General features: G+C 32.9%; 1 pseudogene across 1 annotated transcript in view; it reads left to right on the top strand.

The window, feature by feature from the left end:
* Positions 1–2: 2 nt before the first annotated feature.
* Positions 3–19,296, top strand: part of LOC144964078 (adhesion G-protein coupled receptor V1-like) — a 21,172-nt pseudogene continuing 1,878 nt past the window's right edge. Inside the window, exons 1-12 of the transcript XR_013643741.1 lie at positions 3–67; positions 334–409; positions 1,218–1,296; positions 2,090–2,193; positions 4,140–4,350; positions 12,312–12,416; positions 13,330–13,470; positions 15,455–15,536; positions 16,936–17,050; positions 17,300–17,457; positions 18,488–18,609; positions 19,168–19,296. The exon at positions 19,168–19,296 is cut by the window's right edge and continues 57 nt beyond it. The product of XR_013643741.1 is annotated as an adhesion G-protein coupled receptor V1-like (transcript). The remainder of the gene's footprint in view (positions 68–333; positions 410–1,217; positions 1,297–2,089; positions 2,194–4,139; positions 4,351–12,311; positions 12,417–13,329; positions 13,471–15,454; positions 15,537–16,935; positions 17,051–17,299; positions 17,458–18,487; positions 18,610–19,167) is intronic.

The following is a 19,296-nucleotide window of genomic DNA, read 5'->3' as shown; positions in this document are numbered from 1 at the left end:
TAATGTCAAGATTTCAGCAGGCAGATGGTCGCCAGGAATACTGGCAGGGACATGAATTCAATGCTCAGTAAGTTTTAAGTATAAATATATAAAGCAATAATTTTGATGTTATCATAGCAAAATATTAACATCAGAACAAAAAATGTCGGAATGTGTAGACTATAGATAAATGGAGAGTTGGAAAGGTTGTTTTTTTAAAAAAGATATCAATGATAGTGTCCGAAATTAAATCCTGTCGCTTACATAAATATATGAAATGAGGTATTGTTAGTGTTAGACCCTAAAAGACTTTTAATGTTAGTCACTTGTTGTCTTTGTTTGTTCCATCTGTAGGTCAAAGAATACATTCACAGCCCCTCAGAAATTGCCAACGGATGACTCCAATTTGGATGGAACCAAAGACAAGGTGGTAACACACATTTATATTAAAATCAAATGTAATTGTCTTTAAATCATGATTTATCACCCTGTTGCATTGCATGTGATTTACATGTGCGCTTGTTGAGATAACACTTCCTGTGGCCTGGTTTCAATAATAAATAGCTCTACTCTTACTCTTGTTTTATCCACAAATCTGTTTATCCCAATCATTTGACTTTCTTTTTTTTTTCTTTCTGCTTTGCTTTTGCTTCAGTCCTGTTTTGGGATATTGGGATATTTTGCCAAATGAGAAACTGACTGTAAGATATATTCATGTTTCTTTTAGTAGGAGATGATTTTTCCTTGCTAATCTTCTTTATGTCTTGGAGTAAACACTGTAGCTATGCATTAAGATATGATAACAATAGCTCTGTTGTATCCCTTTTTGTCAGGGAGATCCACAAATGACATCTCACTGAAACTTAGACTGGGTGCATTGTTTCTGGAATCTACTTTTTTTTTGGATTTGAACCTGTCCCTTTGTTGTGTTTTTCTCAATTTTTTTACAAACTCTGATAAAATTTTAGCCACTTTGATCAACAAAATTTCACTTTTTTTTATTTTAAGGGCATTTCATTACGACTGAGGTATATGCCGTTATTTTTTAAAGATCTCTCTCTTTTTCATATTTTGATATACTTGTAGATTGGGTCCACCTGTTACAATTTCAGATTGAGAAAATTAACTGATATTAATTACAACACTAGGATTGTCTCTTATATTGAAATGACCATAATCATATTTTTATTTGAAATAATAAAGTGCGATGAGTATTAAATTAATGTTTGTCTTTTCAGTGTCTGGATTTCCATTTTGTAGAATACAGCTCGTCTATATGGTTTGAAACGTGGGAATGTTCTACTTATGAATGACAAGGTAGATCCTTTTGTCTTGATGCCTTTGATAAATAAACAACAATGATGATAATTTTGGTTTTTATTTTTCCAGATAGTATAAAGCATTTATTCTTAATAAATATTAATAATAATAATAAATAATAAATGGCATTTATATAGCGCTTTACCCCGTTGCCACAGGCTCTAAGCTTAGATATAGATGATTTTAAAATCGAGTATATATAATAATAATAATAATAATAATAATAATAATAATAATAATAATAATAATAATAATAATAATAGATCTTTATTGTCCATAAATATGGCAATTTGTCATTTAGTTACACTTGTTATAACGTTATATGATAACTATAACATTGAACAGATACTTCACTCCTACTTATTATCTCTCTCTCTCTCTCTCTCTCTCTCTCTCTCTCTCTCTCTCTCTCTCTCTCTCTCTCTCTCTCTCTCTCTCTCTCTCTCTCTCTCTCTCTCTCTCTCTCTCTCTTCCTCTCTTTCTTTCACGCGTGCGATATACACAACATAAACGTATTCATTTCATTTTCAATTCGTTACATTTTTGGCAATTCAACACCAAATATTATCATCATTATCAATTGGTCACTTAATCTAACATTAAATAAATTAATCAGTCAATCAGTCAACGCATCAATCCTTGGTTTTGCTGTACCATATGAAATATTCAAAATTTTTATTGCTGATGGAACGAAAGTGAAAGACTCAGGAAGATTGTTTTAGTTATTTGAAAAGTACATTAATTTCCTACGATAGAGGAGGGACAAAAGTTTTATTTTTCATTCATATAGGTCGTCAGTTTTGGTCTAAAAAACAAGCCATCTGCCAGAACAAGCAGCCCTGCCAGGTACAGAATCGCCACATCAAATAATAAGGTAGCAGCAAAGAGAGCTAAGTAAGTAGACTAAATAACATAGATAATTAACATGATCAATCTAATTCACTTCCTTTTCTTTGCCAAACAAAGTGGTTCTTCCTGGAATGTCTAGATAGAAATTCATTTCAAAAAATAAAAATTAGTTCTTAATAGCCATGTATCAATATTTTTATAGAGTTTAATGGCAGTAAAATTAAACATTAAAATTGCTTTTCGGAATGAGCTATTGGATATTATTTCCACAATGTGTATTAAATCCACCCTTTCAATTAACCTTTCCTGAAATCTCTCAGCTCCTGTAGGCGGATAAGGCCTGGCATTTTCCTTCCATTTCATCTTCATGGCCCTCTGTCAGAAGTGCCGTCCAATTTCATTCCTCGTCTTTTCCACATCCTGCGCCATGTTGTTTTGGATTTTCCTTTCCCTCTCTTTCCCTCTGTAGTCCATTCTAAAATGGAGAGAAAGATAAAGTGAGTAAATGTGACTCATATATTATAAGGGAACAACACAATGCAAACGACTTTTCAGCCTTTGGCCTTCTTCAAGTAAACAAGAAATATGTTATATGTATTAGATGCGGCTGTGTGGTCTAGTGGTATGACACTCATTTTTGGATCGGAAGGTCATGGGTTCGAGCCTTGCACTCGGCGCATAGTTGAGTCCTTGGAAAAGGCTGTTTACTCACATTCTCTCACCGTACTCAGGTGTAAAATGAATACCTGGCCGTTAACAACGTTGTCTTTGTCCGAAAAATTGTAATATCGCCTAACAGGCGTTATGTCCCGTCCTACATGTTAAATGTTGCTGTTGAACTGGGACCCCTTGTAAAGCGCTTTGAGCACGTTTAGTGGATATTGCACTATATAAAAGCTCAATTTTTAAATTTTTTTTTAGATTGTCATAATAGTTAAAACATTAAGGTAAAAATGTTTGTTTTGTGTCTTTCCCTTATATAATATGAGTCAGATTTACTCATTTTATCTTTTTCTCCATCTTATTGGCTGATTTAGGCATCTCTAGTTTGTTTTTTTTCAGTCCATTCTATTGCCACTGCAGAATCGTTCTTTTTCCTTTGGATTAATATTGGATGAATAAAAGATTAGACTCGATGAAATGTGTTGCTATGTGGTCTAGTGGTATGACACTCAATTTTGGATAGGAAGATCCTGTTCGAGCCTCACTCAGCGCATAGTTGAGTCCTTGGAAAAGACTCTTTACTCACATTCTCTCACCGTACTCATGTCTAAAATGAGTACCTGGCCATTAACAGCATTGTCTCTGTCGGATAAAAATGCAATATCGTCTAACAGCCGTCATGTCTCATTCTCCATGTTACAAGTTGCTGTTAGTCAGGGACCCTGTTTAAAGCGCTTTGAGCATGTTTAGTGGATATTGCGCTATATAAAAGCTCAAGTTTATGAAATGATGTATAGTCATTTAACCATCTCTCTTAAGGTCTTTCTTTGTTCTCAAATGCCAAAGCTTGCAAATGAATGGAAGCAACAATACATAAAATCCATCAACTTTCACATTTTTATTTTGCTTCTATATGTTTGTTATTTAAAGTGCGTAATAATATATCTGCATCTACTTTGCCAAATTTTTGACACCATTCTTGTTCTTTAATGTCCCGGATCCAATATAATGTGATTGTCTTAGATTTTGATACAAATCAGGAGACTTGAAATTACTTAATGACTGAGGAGTTATGACAACTATTATTATTCTAATCGTTGGATGGAACTGAAATTGTGGGCAAATCTTCAGTTCTTGTTAAATTCCTAATTCAACGAGATCCCAGAATGACACTGAATAAGTCCAGACACAACCCTAAGTAATATAAAGAGCAAAACAAAGTGCAACAATTCCTTTTTTTTAATAATATTCCCTTGTTTGCCTCAAACTTCTCTCTTATTTCTCTCTTCTTTTTTTTTTTTTTCTTCCTTTTTTAAAATTATTTTCAGATGTGGTTATTTTGACACTGGCTCTGAGAAATGGGTTTCTTCATCAGATGTATGTAAAGTGACAAACAACTTGAAAAAGGAGGAGGATAGATTTGTGGATTGTGAATGCAGCCACATGTCAAATTATGCAGTCCTAGATTCGCATTCTAGCGATGATGATACTTTGATTGGATATGTGGCCTGGTTTTATGTTGTCGTTTTTGTTGCTATGGTGAGTGAAGATTGGCCTCACAATATATATATATATATATATATAATTATATATATTATATATATATATATATATATTATTATATATATACACTGTTGGGTGATTTAGTGTGCATTTGGTAGTAACTTAGGTAATGAAGTTTAGAGACGGATACTGGTAGCTTTTATTTTTAACCGCAATCTGTTTGAAATACTGAAAGACACAATTTAATTGCCCATTACTTAGAAGACATTTTTTAAAAAATTAGTTTTTAAAAACTTAGTTTACTGCATTGACTCGCAATACTTACAGCAAATGTAAAGTATTATAACTATCAGGATGTGCATGTAAAGTAATCTTGGATAAGATCTTAAGTAAGATTTACCCTAATAAATGAAAGGAGAATTCTTTAAAAGAACGAAATAAAACTATGAAAATATTGATGAAACTAAAAATAAAAAATAGCACAAAACTTAAGCAAATACACATAGAAAGTGAGGACTAGCAATGAAAGATAAATAAACAGTCACATCATGTGTGCCATTATTTGTCTTGCTTTTTTTCTACCAATTCACGAAGAGAGGAAAGTCAACTAAGTCAATTGTTTTATGTATGCAGATTGAGAGAGAGAGAGAGAGAGAGAGAGAGAGAGAGAGAGAGAGAGAGAGAGAGAGAGAGAGAGAGAGTAATGATTTCAATTTTTTTTTAAATGCTCCAATCTATTTGAATGTTGTCTTTATCTTTTCTTTTTATGTCATATTCGTTTTTTATTATTTTGGACCGATTCATATTTGATTGTTTTTATCTTATCTTCAACGAATTGACATATTATGCATTGTGTTTCTCACCTTTGATGTAAATTAGGCACATGATAGAACTTCCTATATCTATTGATTTTTTTTTTAATAGCAAGAACCAGATAGCATCCTTCCATTATGAAAATAGAAAATTGGGGAAATTCTTCGAAGAATTAACCTTTTTGTATTGACCTCATTTTCTCATTGGTATGAGTATCTTATTTTGCAAATTGAAAATGCAAGTTCAAGCTCGTTTTTGTTTTCATAAATTAGCCCTTCAAATCTGAAAGGCTAACATGTCTTGATTAGCAATTGATCAAAAGGGTAGCAAGCAATTTTACAGTAACAAAAAATATACTCTGGCTTTGTTGGCCTTTTAGCTCTGTAGGACTACAATACAATATTTTGGTCAGATTTGTGTTTATTTTAGTCAACTACTCTACCTATTTTCAACAGAAGCCGTTTTAACTTTAAAACAACGAATGCTTTCTATGTGTATTCGATTAAGTTTGGTGCTTTTTGAAAATTTTACTATTTATTTAACAAATGTTCCGCACTTTATTTCAGAGGATTTCTCTTAATGTGATTTAGAATTATATGCATGATGAGGAACGTTAAGTTCGTCGATATAATCAAAAATTTAACGACTATCTGATGTTGTTTCAATACATGTTGTTTCATTTAGTCCTATGATTTTTTATTTGGTCAATATTACTAATGTATGAAACTGGAAGCTGTGAAAAGGGTTTAATCTAGAGACCTTTAATATCTTATTTTTGATTTTAATAAAGGTTGATTTTTGCTTTGATCAATCTTATTGAAGTCAGCATAGTTGACCATAAAAATGAGACCTGAATTTCAGAAAATGTAATTAGATGGGATTATATCATATATTTTTGTCCGGTAAATATAAATTGAATGGTTATATATACATTTATTATATCCTCACCACCGACAGGAATTTTCATGAATATTCAATTTTTGTATCGAGAAACAAGTCTTTCACCCTGCTTGCCCGGGTTTTTACAAGTTTTTATTTTTATGCTGGCTGTTCAACTTGATTTTGGCTTTCACTTCATCATGGCAGCAATCTAGATAGCAGGTAATTAATCACAACACTTTTTATTTCGTATATCGTGTAGTCTTTTTATCTTTTTATCTATCTTAAATTTTGTCAAGCAATATTTTGATTATATATTTTTTTGTTCCTTCATAAAGTCACATGCTCATTGACCATCAAAGAATTCAGCTATTTATTATTACAAAATAATTCACTTGAACCCATTTTTAAATCCTTAATATTAATCTTCTTTACTCAATTAAAATGAAATTAAACTCTAATCTCAAAAATATTAGATTTAATTCAAATGGAGCACTGAAGAATAAATATTATTTTATCTTTTGTTCCCCAGGCGAATAAATATTATTTTATCTTTTGTTCCCCAGGCATTCTTCTATGTGCGTTTGTGTCGAGGAAAGAGCAATAAAGTTGGACATTCAGATTCTTGAGTGGATAAATTTGATTCATTTGGAATAGATGAGGAGAGCTAAAAGGGGAAAAAAAAGAATGATTTCCCAGCATTTCATGTTATATTAGATTTTTGTGATATAATGCTATTTGCTTTAACAAACTAACGTGATCTCTAGGTTTATACTGTTAGAAAGTCAGAAGAAAAAAGAACATTTGATCTTATTCTGTTTAGTATTTTATTAATTCAACTGTGTGTTGTAAATGTTAATCAAAGAACACATTAGGATTGTATGAAAACGGATAAATCACACCTTGCTTTGACCCCTGTCCCTTTGCATCCTATCTCCATACCTATGTGCGGCTATGTGGTCTAGTGGTATGACACTCGCTTTCAGATCGGAAGGTCCTGGGTTTGAGCCTCGCGCTTGGCGCATAGTTGAGTCCTTGGAAAAGGCTCTTTACTAACATTCTCTCACCGTACTCAGATGTAAAATGAGTACCTGGCCTTTAGCAGTGTTGTCTTTGTCCAAAAAATTGTAATATCGCCTAACAGGCATTATGTCCCGTCCTACATGTTAAATGTTGCTGTTGACCAGAGACTGTAAAGCACTGTGAGCACGTTTAGTGGAAATTGCGCTGTATAAAAGCTCAATTATTTTTTTTATTTTTTTTTGTTGTTTTTTTTTGTTTTTTTTTATGTTCAATAACTGAGAGGCAGAACTGACTTGTGCTCTAAATGCTTTAAAATGTTCATTTTATTTCCTGATAGAACTGCATTGAACAAATCTGAACAAAGCATGCAGCCTTTTGAGGTGCTCATGCAAATTTTCTTTTACAAAGACGACGTTGTTTTAGACCAAGGAATTCCCAAATTTTATATTTTCTTGTTAATAGAACGGGACAAATATACGTTTATAAAAAAACAACTTTCCTTAGGCTTATTGGTAGGTGTCCTAGATATAGTTTTGAACTCTCTGACCCTGTCCTAAGACCAAAGTGAGTTGAACATGTCATAATTACAGACAGGTCGCCCCTCCCCCTTCCCTCACCACACAACCTGCCATTTAGGGTATTATATTACAATACAATGAATTTCTTTTCTCTGTACCGCTAAACATGTTCATATTCATCAACGAACAATAACTGAACGAAATAAAGTCATTGTAGCATTCCAATGGTTGCTTGTAAACAACTTTTATATCATAATGTAATTATTTTTTTAGCCCCACATTTCAACTAATATTTACAATATATATTCCCGCAATCCAATGTGCCTTATTTCTACGTTGAAAATTTTCAGTGTATCTGTTTTCTGAATGGTAACAACTGTATTTAGAATTGATTGTATTGTAATTTTTAAATCTCATTTATAAACAATTTTGTTTCAACACTATCAAAACATTGATCTTGGATATTAATGATAATATGAGAAAATGATAAAATCATTATCACATCTTTGTTCATCGGAAGAAGTGTTTTTTTTTAAAAACATCAAAAGACTTCTCTTTTCTGAATTAATGTGTTGATGCGCCTGTAAAACACTCTGAATACTCCCTCGTGATATGGTTGAGCGCTCAACAAATAAAATGTATTATTATTATTATTATTATTATTATTATTATTATTATTATTATTATTATTATTATTATTATTATTATTATTATTATTATTATTATTATTATTATTATTATTATTATTATTATTATTATATTATTATTATATTATTATTATTATTATTATTATTATTATTATTATATATTACTATATTATCATTATTATTATTATTATTATTATTATTATTATTATTATTATTATTATTATTATTATTATTATTATTATTATTATTATTATTATTATTATTATTATTATTATTATTATTATTATTACTCTTTATTTGATCTAGCTAGGTCAAATATATTATAATGCTTGCCTTTTTCAGTGGCAGACTAAATCATATTCATGGTGTTTTACACCTCTTTTATTTGTCTCTCTCATTCACTTTACATTCCTCATTCCTTTTGCCATAATGCTATTTGAATCATGTACTATAAGAAAAAATGTCTTGTGTAGCCAACTGATAAAATGTACTCTTTGAGCAGTTAAGATATATGAAAGATGTATATCACAATTGTATTTTTTACTGTACAAAAGTCTTTTTTTTATCATTATCAAAGCTCTTTAAAATAATGTCAAGATTTTTTTCACCATAATGTATATTTTATATTAATGAAAATAAATGAAAATAAATGGAATCATACGCTCATCTGTCCCTTATTATTCATTCCTATAGCCTACTTATTTAAAAATCTACTATATTACAATCACAGCACAAATCAATAAAATCAACATCTGCAATAGTAACAATAATATATCCATTTTAAAGATCCAGGTTTGTACCTTTGGGTGAGCCTAAAACAGTGGAGTTTATGTACCCGTTTCTTCTTGTGATAGAGTATATTTTTCATTCTTATTACTGTCCTTCAATATGATTTTCTTTTCCTTTGATGAATATTCTATACTGGCAATTTTTTGAGTGTGTCTGTTTTGACAGGTAGGCTATGAGACTTTTGAGATCACATTTATAGTCTTGCTGGATTCTTCTTTTTTTTTTTTTTAAATTCTAATTGGTCTTGTTTTCTTAACATTGCCAACACTTGTTAATTTTTTGCGGCGATGTGGCCTAGTGGTATGACACTGCCTTCCGACTGGAAGGTCCAGGATTCAAGTGTTGCTCAGAGTTGCTCATAGTTGAGTCCTTGGATAAGGCTCTTTACTCGCATTCTCTCACAGCATTCTGGTGTAAAATCAGTACCTGGCGTTAACAGCTTTTTCTGTGTCTGAAAAAATATATGTAATATCACCAAACAGGCGTCATGTCTCGTCCTCCAATTAATTGTGTTGCTGTTGGTTAGGAACCCCTTGTTAAGTATTTTGAGAACGTTTGTGGATATTGCACTATATAAATGCCCAATTTTTAGTAAAATTGGAGGTGTCACAAACGTTGATAAACTTTAAATGTGTTACCGTTAATTTGGTCTATAATGTTTGGGGTTTTTTTTAAGTGCTAATATGCCATAAAGCGTCATCTAAATTCTAATTTATGACCAATCTTTTCAAAATGGTTCTTTATTGGGGTAAAACAGATAATTAAAATTAAATTTAGAGCTTAAATAATGAAATTAGAGTTAAAATAGATGCTTTTATTGAAGAGAATGAGTTATGATTCTTTAACTTCAGAAGGATTATATTTCCTGAGTGTTGAAGTTCAATCATTGTTATCTAGTTCATTTAGACACAGTGCGAGATTGATGCATAATTTATTTTTTAAAAGCTGTTCCTTTTGGTTATGTTTATATTGCATAGAGGGGGTCTAATACCACCCTTATGCACAGGATAGAAATTTAATTTAGAATATCACAAACGTCTTTAAATTTTAAAGTTATACAAAGGATATAGACTGGAATGGGTTTCCCGATATCCCATAGTGGGCAGGAAGGCACTGACTGTGTCTTCTATCCCCCTATAGCTGTTTACCAACATGCTTTCTGTCTTCGCCTTGAATGAGATTACTTGTTTTTGTCCTGGCCCTGGCTGGGAGGGAAACAGTCAAATGTATAGTTTGGTAGATGATCTTTTTTGTCATGTAAATCATCTCTCTGCTGTATTATCTTTTGTTTTACATATATATATATATATATATATATATATATATATATATATATATATATATATATATATATATATATATATAAATATATATATATATATATATATATATATATATATGATTTGTAAACATTTGAGTGTATTCCTCTTAGTGGGGACATGTGCCTGTGTCAGGATGAGACATTTAAGCGATCTCAAACTAAGTACATGGATATGTGCTCTTAGAATCTACATCTGTTCCCTAGTTGACCCAATTCCTCTTTGTCTTACTTTTTCTTGAGTGCTTTAATTGCAATTCTATAACTTTTTACTATGCCATTTTCTTCCTTTTTACTGGCGCTGGTATGAGCTTAATGTGTTGCAAGCACCGTTAAAACCCTTAAAAATAAAACAAAACAAAACATAGATATAGTTCTGGCATATTCCCTTGTACTCGTTCTTTCTGAGTGACTGCATGTTAGATTGTAATCCATCCATATCTCCTTGCTGATCAAGATCCCATGCTGGTGTCTTTGTGACATGCCTGGCATAGAGGTAAATTGCTAGACTAGAATCTATTTTGTGGTTCTTTTTGTTTTGTTTTTATATTTTAACCTCAGGAATGGGAGACACCCAATGTTTGTCGTCACTTTGCTAGTTTAGATTTATCTCTATCTTTTAAATACTACAATAAACAGATATAGGGATATTGACCTTAAGAAAAAAAAATTAATGAATAAATAATTAAATAATAAATAAATAAATAAATAAATAGATAAATAAATATATAAGTTTTAAAAAAAACAACAACAAAAAACTTGATTTTATATGACTTAATAACCCTGATACACTCTTAGATAGGGGAATGTAGATAGTAATCATTGCTATCTACGTATTCACTGCCTGTGATTATGGGTCATCGCACGGGTCATAAAACTCCTCATTGATGATATATTTTGTGTTGTTTTCCCCATTTTTCAAGCGCAGATGACCCCAAGAGTGTTGAAGGCATTGGACTCATCAAATGACCTGTAACTTTTTCAACTCTAGAAAACTTCTAGAGCTGACGTGTACTTACTTACAGGCCTCATAACCCACATTGTTATAGGTTCATTGTTCATCATTGCCTTTTTCACCCTGGGTCAGGGTATAGGCCACAGACAAACAGTTTCCATCCTTCTCTATCTTGAGCCAACTTTTTTATCTCATTCCAGGTCTTACCACTTCTCTGTATATCAGCTTCTTTAATTCTTCTCCATGTTCCTCGTGGCCTTCCCCTTGATGTTCTGCCCTGAGGGTTCCAGTCCAATACTTTCTTTGTTATAGTGGAGTCATTCTTTCTAAGCGTGTGTCCAATCCACCTCCATCGTCTTCTTCCTAATTCCTCTCCCACTGGTTTCTGCTGTGTTCTTTTCCATACTTCATTTTTTATTCTATCCATCCATTTTATTCTGAGTAGCTTACGCATGCACCTGTTTACGATTCATTGTTGTGATGATAATATTCTCAAGCCAATGCAAAATATTATTTATTACAACAATATTAAAACGAGCCCATAATACGTTTCAAGAGTCGTAACGTCACTCTCCTCGTAGTGACGCGTGGTAACTTAGTAACTGGCTCTAAACTATCGTTACAATGGCGGACGCCCTTATGAAATATTTCTCCGACGAGCATAAAAGTGTATCCAGAGGGGGAAAAAACATCATAAATCTGATCATGTTTTGACTTTTACACATTCTGATCACAAGACATATGAAAAGTTCTAGCCAGCATGAAGAATAAAAAGTACCGATTTTCTTTGTTTAGAACCACGATGGCTACCATTGCTGGGCAACGTGACATCAGACTATTGAATCCAATTGTGCTGGGTTGTTAACTTGCAAATATGTACACATAGTCTAATACTAAACAATCTTAAACAAACAAGTCATCTCTTCACGTGTAAGGCTGTGCCCTATTTCTATGATTTAGTTTATTCATTTTGTGACGCATGTGCTTCATAACATTTTGAACTACGCTAGAATTTACTTCATCTTGACTGTCTTGTCTATTTTTTTAATTTTCAGACTTTTATTCTGATAGCCGTGATCGTCCATCATTTCTGCTTCACTCATGCAACCTTCTCTGCCAGTCTCCATACGCATTTCCTCATGAGTATTTTCTTCACCTTGGTAAGATTTGGAGAATGCATTTTATTATGTGTTCACATATGTGACCCTTCGCCTCAAAATGGTATTAAGTCGGGTAGGTTAAGATGTTGAAAATTGAATTTATAGCCAGAAATATCATACTTGTGTTGAATTTATACGATTTATTGAGGAGAATGGCAACCATATTGTAGGGTGCGAATGCCAACTATTTATATTTTGACCAGTTTAACATTAAATTCGGCTTTTAAGCATCTGGTTCCTTCCAATATAATACCATTTTGAGAGGATGGGTCACATATATTTCAATGCATTTTATTGAAATTTGTCCAAGTTTTCAATATTTGACATGGAACAAACTTGTCTTTTCAATGAAATCACCAATCAGATGTGATTTTAGTGAATGATCATATTTTTACAACTATTCACAAATGAACAAATTAAGGCATGATGAATTCAAATACTTATTATGTCAGAGGGATGAAAATTAATTAAGTGGTCACTGACGTTAGATTAGAAGTTAGAATGGCATTTATAGAATACCATTATTTAAATTTGGAAATGCAAACATGCTTTACAAGCTAAGTCAGAGCGGGTACAATACATATTTAACATATTGTGCGGCTATGTGGTCTTGTGGTATGACACTTGCTTTCGGATCGGAAGGTCCTGGATTCGAGCCTCGCACTCGGCGCATAGTTGAGTCCTTGGAAAAGGCTCTTTACTCACTTTCTCTCACCATACTCAGGTGTAAAATGAGGCGTTATGTCCCATCCTACATGTTAAATGTTGCTGTTGACCAGGGACCCCTTGAAAAGTGCTTTGAGCACGTTTAGTGGATATTGCGCTATATAAAAGCTCAATTTATTTAATTTAATTAAGTCAGAGTGGGTATAATACATATTTAACATATTGTCATAATATATTTTCCATCCAGATGTGTTTGGTACTGGATACCTTCCTGTCGTCTGATCACAGCCTTCTAGCCAATGAGGATGAGGATAATACGGATTGTACCGTAATGGGATTGTTTGCCCATTACTTCTTCCTTTGCCAGTTTACTTGGATTGCAGCTCAGGTAAGGAGATGATGACACAAGACATTATCCTCAATCATAAGTTAGATTTTCACAATCTGATGTAATTCGGGTAAGGAGATGATGACACAAGACATTATCCTCAATCATAAGTTAGATTTTCACAATCTGATGTAATTCAGGTAAGGAGATGATGACACAAGACATTATCCTCAATCATAAGTTAGATTTTCATAATCTGATGTAATTCAGGTAAGGAGATGATGACACAAGACATTATCCTCAATCATAAGTTAGATTTTCACAATCTGATGTAATTCAGGTAAGGAGATGATGACACAAGACATTATCCTCAATCATAAGTTAGATTTTCACAATCTGATGTAATTCAGGTAAGGAGATGATGACACAAGACATTATCCTCAATCATAAGTTAGATTATCACAATCTGATGTAATTCAGGTAAGGAGATGATGACACAAGACATTATCCTCAATCATAAGTTAGATTTTCACAATCTGATGTAATTCAGGTAAGGAGATGATGACACAAGACATTATCCTCAATCATAAGTTAGATTTTCACAATCTGATGTAATTTAACTGTTGCTAATCGAAGCTCGAAGAAATAAATAACAATGTGAAATTGAATGTAAGCTTCAATTTAATAAACGAAAACAGATAATGGGGACGTTTCGGGTTTCCCCTTCATCAACAAAACAGGATGAATGAAACACTACAGATGAATGAGATAATGTGATAGTTGCGTTGCTAAGGTGATTCACTTTACATTTAGCTTACATTCAATTTCACATTGTTATTTACAATCTGATGTAATGAACTTTAACTAAAATATAAAAGAGATTTTAAAAATTCAAAAATTTGTCAATAATTTGATATTTGAACTACTATTAAAAGAATCTTATAAATTCAAGAACTCAAAGCTAAGAAATTTGATGATAAGAACTAAAGCTAGGATTACTCAACAGCTCATGGAACACTGTAGGTCAGTTATTCCATGCAAATAAGATTGGCCACTGTTCTCTTACATTACATCACATGGTTTTGCAATAGATATACATTCTCACCGGAGGAACTCGAAGAACCAAACAACATTTAATTTAGTTTTGCATGGTGCTAGATTAATAGATATTTACATTTACATAATGTATTTACATAGTTTAACCATTTTCAATCGCTTCATTGTGTTTTTGGTTTTTTGATTCTCCAGTAAAAAAAAAAAAAAAAAAATTGAACTTTTATAGAGGGCAATATCCACTAAAAGTGCTCAAAGCACTTTACAAGGGGTCCCTGGCCAACAGCAACATGCAACATGTAAGACGGGACATGACGCCTGTTAGGCGATAATACAATTTTTTTGGACAGAGACAACGCTGTCAACGGCCAGGTACTCATTTTACACCTGAGTACGGTGAGAGAATGTGAGTAAAGAGTCTTTTCCAAGGATTCAACTATGCGCCGAGCAAGGCTCGAACCCAGGACCTTCCGACCCGAAAGCGAGTGTCATACCACAAGACCACATAGCCGCAAGTAGGCCATATGGAACAAACTTTTTATATTAAAAAGTACAAGATGGCTGATCAGCACCTTTCAGTATTAGCATTGTTACATTTTTCTCATTTTCTATGGCCAGGTGCTCTTTATCTGAAACGAGTAGGATATATTTTTTTTTTGGGGGGGGGGGGTGCCTTACTCAAGAAAATAACGTTGTAGCTAGAAGACTTTTAATCATTGTCACCCATCCAGTCATTGACTATGCACAACCTCGCTTGCTTTTGTCACAAAACAAAGCCAAAAGAATTTTACTTGGGACGTTTTTTTTTCCATTTAGCCATACAATATTGAACATTTTTGCAAGTGGCTGTAGGATGGAAGTGATATTTTTTAAAGCCCAAGATTTATTTATTACAAATAATCAAAGAAACTCTTTCTCTCCTATAATATCGTATCTTTTGATAATAAAGTGTTTTTGACCACGAACTTATCATTTATTCTTGGTTTTTCAGTCCCTCAATTTTTGGAAAATATTGATCATGAATGATGAGCATTCCAACAGATTTTATTGTGTTTTCTTTATGATAGGATGGGGTAAGTTGTGAAAAAGTGATTATATTGTTTAAACAAACTTTATATTCAATTAATCTGACAAGGTATTCAATGATATTGCTGTATTGTAATAATAAAAATAATAATAATAATATAATAATAATAATAATAATAATATAATTAATTATAATTATCATAATAATAATAATAATTATAATTAAAATCATAATAATAATAATAATAATAATAATAATAATAAATAATAATAATAATAATAATAAATAATAATAATAATAAGCTTACTTATAGAGCGCATTACACTAAAGTTTCAAAGCACTGTACATACGAGTAGATAAGTCTCGCACAATTTACTAGCGCATGAACATCACAAGCATACACCCAACCCCGTGGACAATCGAACTCATATGAACACTACTTTCCCTCAGACACACATTACACACACACACACACACACACACACACACACACACACACACACACACACACACACACACACAGCCAAAATGTAATACTAACTAAATCAATGTCGCTAACACAATAATAAATAATAATAATAAATGGCATTTATATAGCGCTTTACCCCATTGTCACAGGCTCTAAGCGCTTTACAGTGATATAAAACAAAACATATTACAGTAAGACGTTTGATGGAAAAGTGATGCGAATTCAATTTAACAACAACAAAATATGATAATAGTATTGCAACATTATGACGTAAAAAGATAAAACTTTAAGCGAGATTTGAAAGTTGTCAACGAATCCGAGCAGACGGATAAATATTTATCAAACAGGTGAGTTTTGAGGTGTTTCTTCAAACTGCAGATTTCAGTAGCCGACCTGAGGGAGAGAGGAAGAGTGTCTTAATGGTGGGACCTGCAGTGTTGAATGCTCTGTCACCATAACGTTTCAGTTTGACTTTGGTATCAATTGCAGCTTTTTACCTGTAGATCTCAAGAGACGAGTGGTACAATTTGGGGTTGAGACTAGCTCAGCAAGCAATGTACTAACTGCGGAGTGCAAGAGTTCAGAGCATTGAAAATCAGAAGAGAGGGCTTGTAGTCGATGAGGGGCCCTTATTGGTAGCCAATGTAGAACCTGTAATATGTCTGGAGAATGGGCCCTGTCATAATATCAAAGGCCTAAGATCAGTCTTGTCACCCACTTCTGGACTCGCTGCAGTTTTTTAATGGTATTGTCTATGAGGCAGGGAGTTGCAGTAGTCAATGCGGGAGAGTATACAACTGCACATACAATGGTCTGTAACATGTTCTGACTTAAGTTTTGTCTATATGACAGTCTATATTGAAGATATTTTAGTAGCCATAGAAAACTGTGTATCATGAAAATATGTAATAGAGGTAATAATATTTAAGGATTGAATTGGTTCTGAAGTCAGAGAACGATTTTCTTCATTCCGCAGGGATACCTCTAGTTATCGTGGCAATGTTCTTTGCTGTCACCTTCAACATTTTCAAGTACCACACTGACATTTCAGAAGATTTCATCTATGATAGAGTATCTGACGATACCGACATGTAAGAATTATTTCAAGTTTTTGTTTCCTTTTTATTATCTTTAATTGAGTCAATGTCATTTTCATTATCATCATCATCACCATCATCATCATCATCATCATCATTATCATCGTCATCATCATCTTAATCATCACCACCACCACCATCATCAACATCATCATCATCATCATGATTTCAACTTCATTATGGCCATTATTATTATTATCTTCATCATTGGACTGAAATTTTAAATTCTGATACCCATTTCAGATGTTTCATCAGCAATGGCTATGCGGCATTGGCAGGAATCCTGGCCCCAGTGCTGGTTTCCTTGTTTATCTCCGGCGTGGTGCTTATCAAGGCATACCAGTTGGCTCCACAGTGGCACTCCTACGATGACATATACAGAGGGCGCTATAATTCAAAAGGTTGGCCATTTTTTTGATTAGACAAGAATAGTATTTTAAAAATATTTTTTGTAGTGTTATTCTTATTGTTGTCGGTATATGTCCCTTTTCCCTTGTTACTCTTTCATTCAATTTGCAAATTATGTACTTTGATAAAGGATAAAGCTATCATATATGAAAAGTTTACATTTTAAAAAGACTAGCTGTACAGGCATTTGCTTGTGAAATATCTAATTTGGAAGGCGAAGAGATGGGCCCGTCTCTATATCCTGTATATTTTATTTAAGCTTAGGAATAAAATTTCTCTTTGAATTGATTTATTTGAATTTCAAAAAATCCATAGAAAGAAACTGGAGAACAATTTTACTTTATAATCAGTTCTAACTTTGAACTTAAGCTCACTTTTAGAATAGCATTATCTATAGATGTCCCAGATCACTTAATAGTAGGTGAATAATTTTGCTCGATTCTCTGGGTGGGGTTCCTGACCTCCCATAGTGGGCAGTGGGCAGGGAGGTACTTGCTTTGTCTTCTATCCCCTATATCTGTTTTCCAACATGCTTTCTGTCTTTGTCTTGGAAAGAGATTACTTGGTTTTGTCCTGGCCGGAGTCCTAGCTGGGAGGGAAACAGTCAAATGCATAGTTATTGTTTTGGGAGATGATCTTTTTTTCCTTGTAAATCATCTCTCTGTTATGTATTATTATGTTTGTTATTTTTCATGTATAATGTAAGCATTTGAGTGTATTCCTCTTTGTTGGATTTTGTGCTTGTGTCCGGATGAGACTTATAGGTGATCTCAAACTAAGTACATTGATGGTTTGCTCTTGGAATCTGCATCTGATCCCTATTTGTTCCCAGTTCCCTTTGTCTTCCTTTCTCTTGCGTGCTTTAATTGTAGTTCTAGAACTTTTTACTATCCCATTTTCTTCCTTTTTACTGGCGCTGATATAACCTAAATGTGTTGCAAGCGCCGTAAAACCCTTAAAAACAAAACAATTGCTCGATTCTGTTGTTATGAATATCTCCCATTTATTATTCTTTCCCTACAGAAATCCCATACCTCATCCTATTATGGTCATTACTCTGTCTGTCTCTGTTGTGGTTGGCCATGCACATGATCTATGGAAAACTGTGGATGATGATTATCTTCTGTATCTGGGAGTCAGTTATGGTAAGTTCGTCATCCATCATTACTTTGATATATATTATTGTGTAACTCGTAATATTAATATATTTCATTATCCGAGTTTGAGGAATCAGTTGTAAAGCGTTCAACTAACCAGCAAACAGAATCTTATCTGGATAGTGCCAGAGGGTTGTAAGAAGACTAGTGTTATCTTAGTCCTAGTCGTGTCTGTTTGGTACCCATGAACTTGGAATCCAGCACCGCGGGTATTTGACTGTGAAAAACAACATTATAGAAATTTACCCAAGAAGGAAACAGACTTTTTCTGGTTTTCTCTTAATATTATTTATTATTACAACCTAGAAGTAACATTTTACTGGATTTTTTTGTTTTGTTTTTGTTTTGCTTTTTTTTATGGAGTTAGTGGAAAGGGAGAGCAGGATGAGTTACCTTTTTTTTTTTTAATCCCCAGAAGCAAATTATGCTCATTAGAAATTATCTTTAGTTACTTGTAAATAATTCATCTTTATTTAAAAGAAATATAAACAAGCAGCTTAATATATATACTACCCATAATATATGTGTTTCTACCCATCCAAATAGGCTTTGTTGATTCTTGTTCTGTATGTGATCATCCGTAATCCATACTTTGCCTGGCTGGTTGGGCCTGTCAAGTCTTCATACACCGTGTCTAACGATGGTCCATATCCACCTATGAATGAATCCCAATAC

This window comes from Berghia stephanieae, chromosome 2 (genome assembly GCF_034508935.2).
Source record: "Berghia stephanieae isolate SIO BIC M18660-M18661 chromosome 2, UCSD_Bste_1.3, whole genome shotgun sequence".
Lineage (NCBI taxonomy): Eukaryota > Metazoa > Mollusca > Gastropoda > Nudibranchia > Aeolidiidae > Berghia > Berghia stephanieae.
The sequence above is the reverse complement of the archived record's forward strand: the minus strand, read 5'-3'. Positions and strand labels throughout refer to the sequence as shown.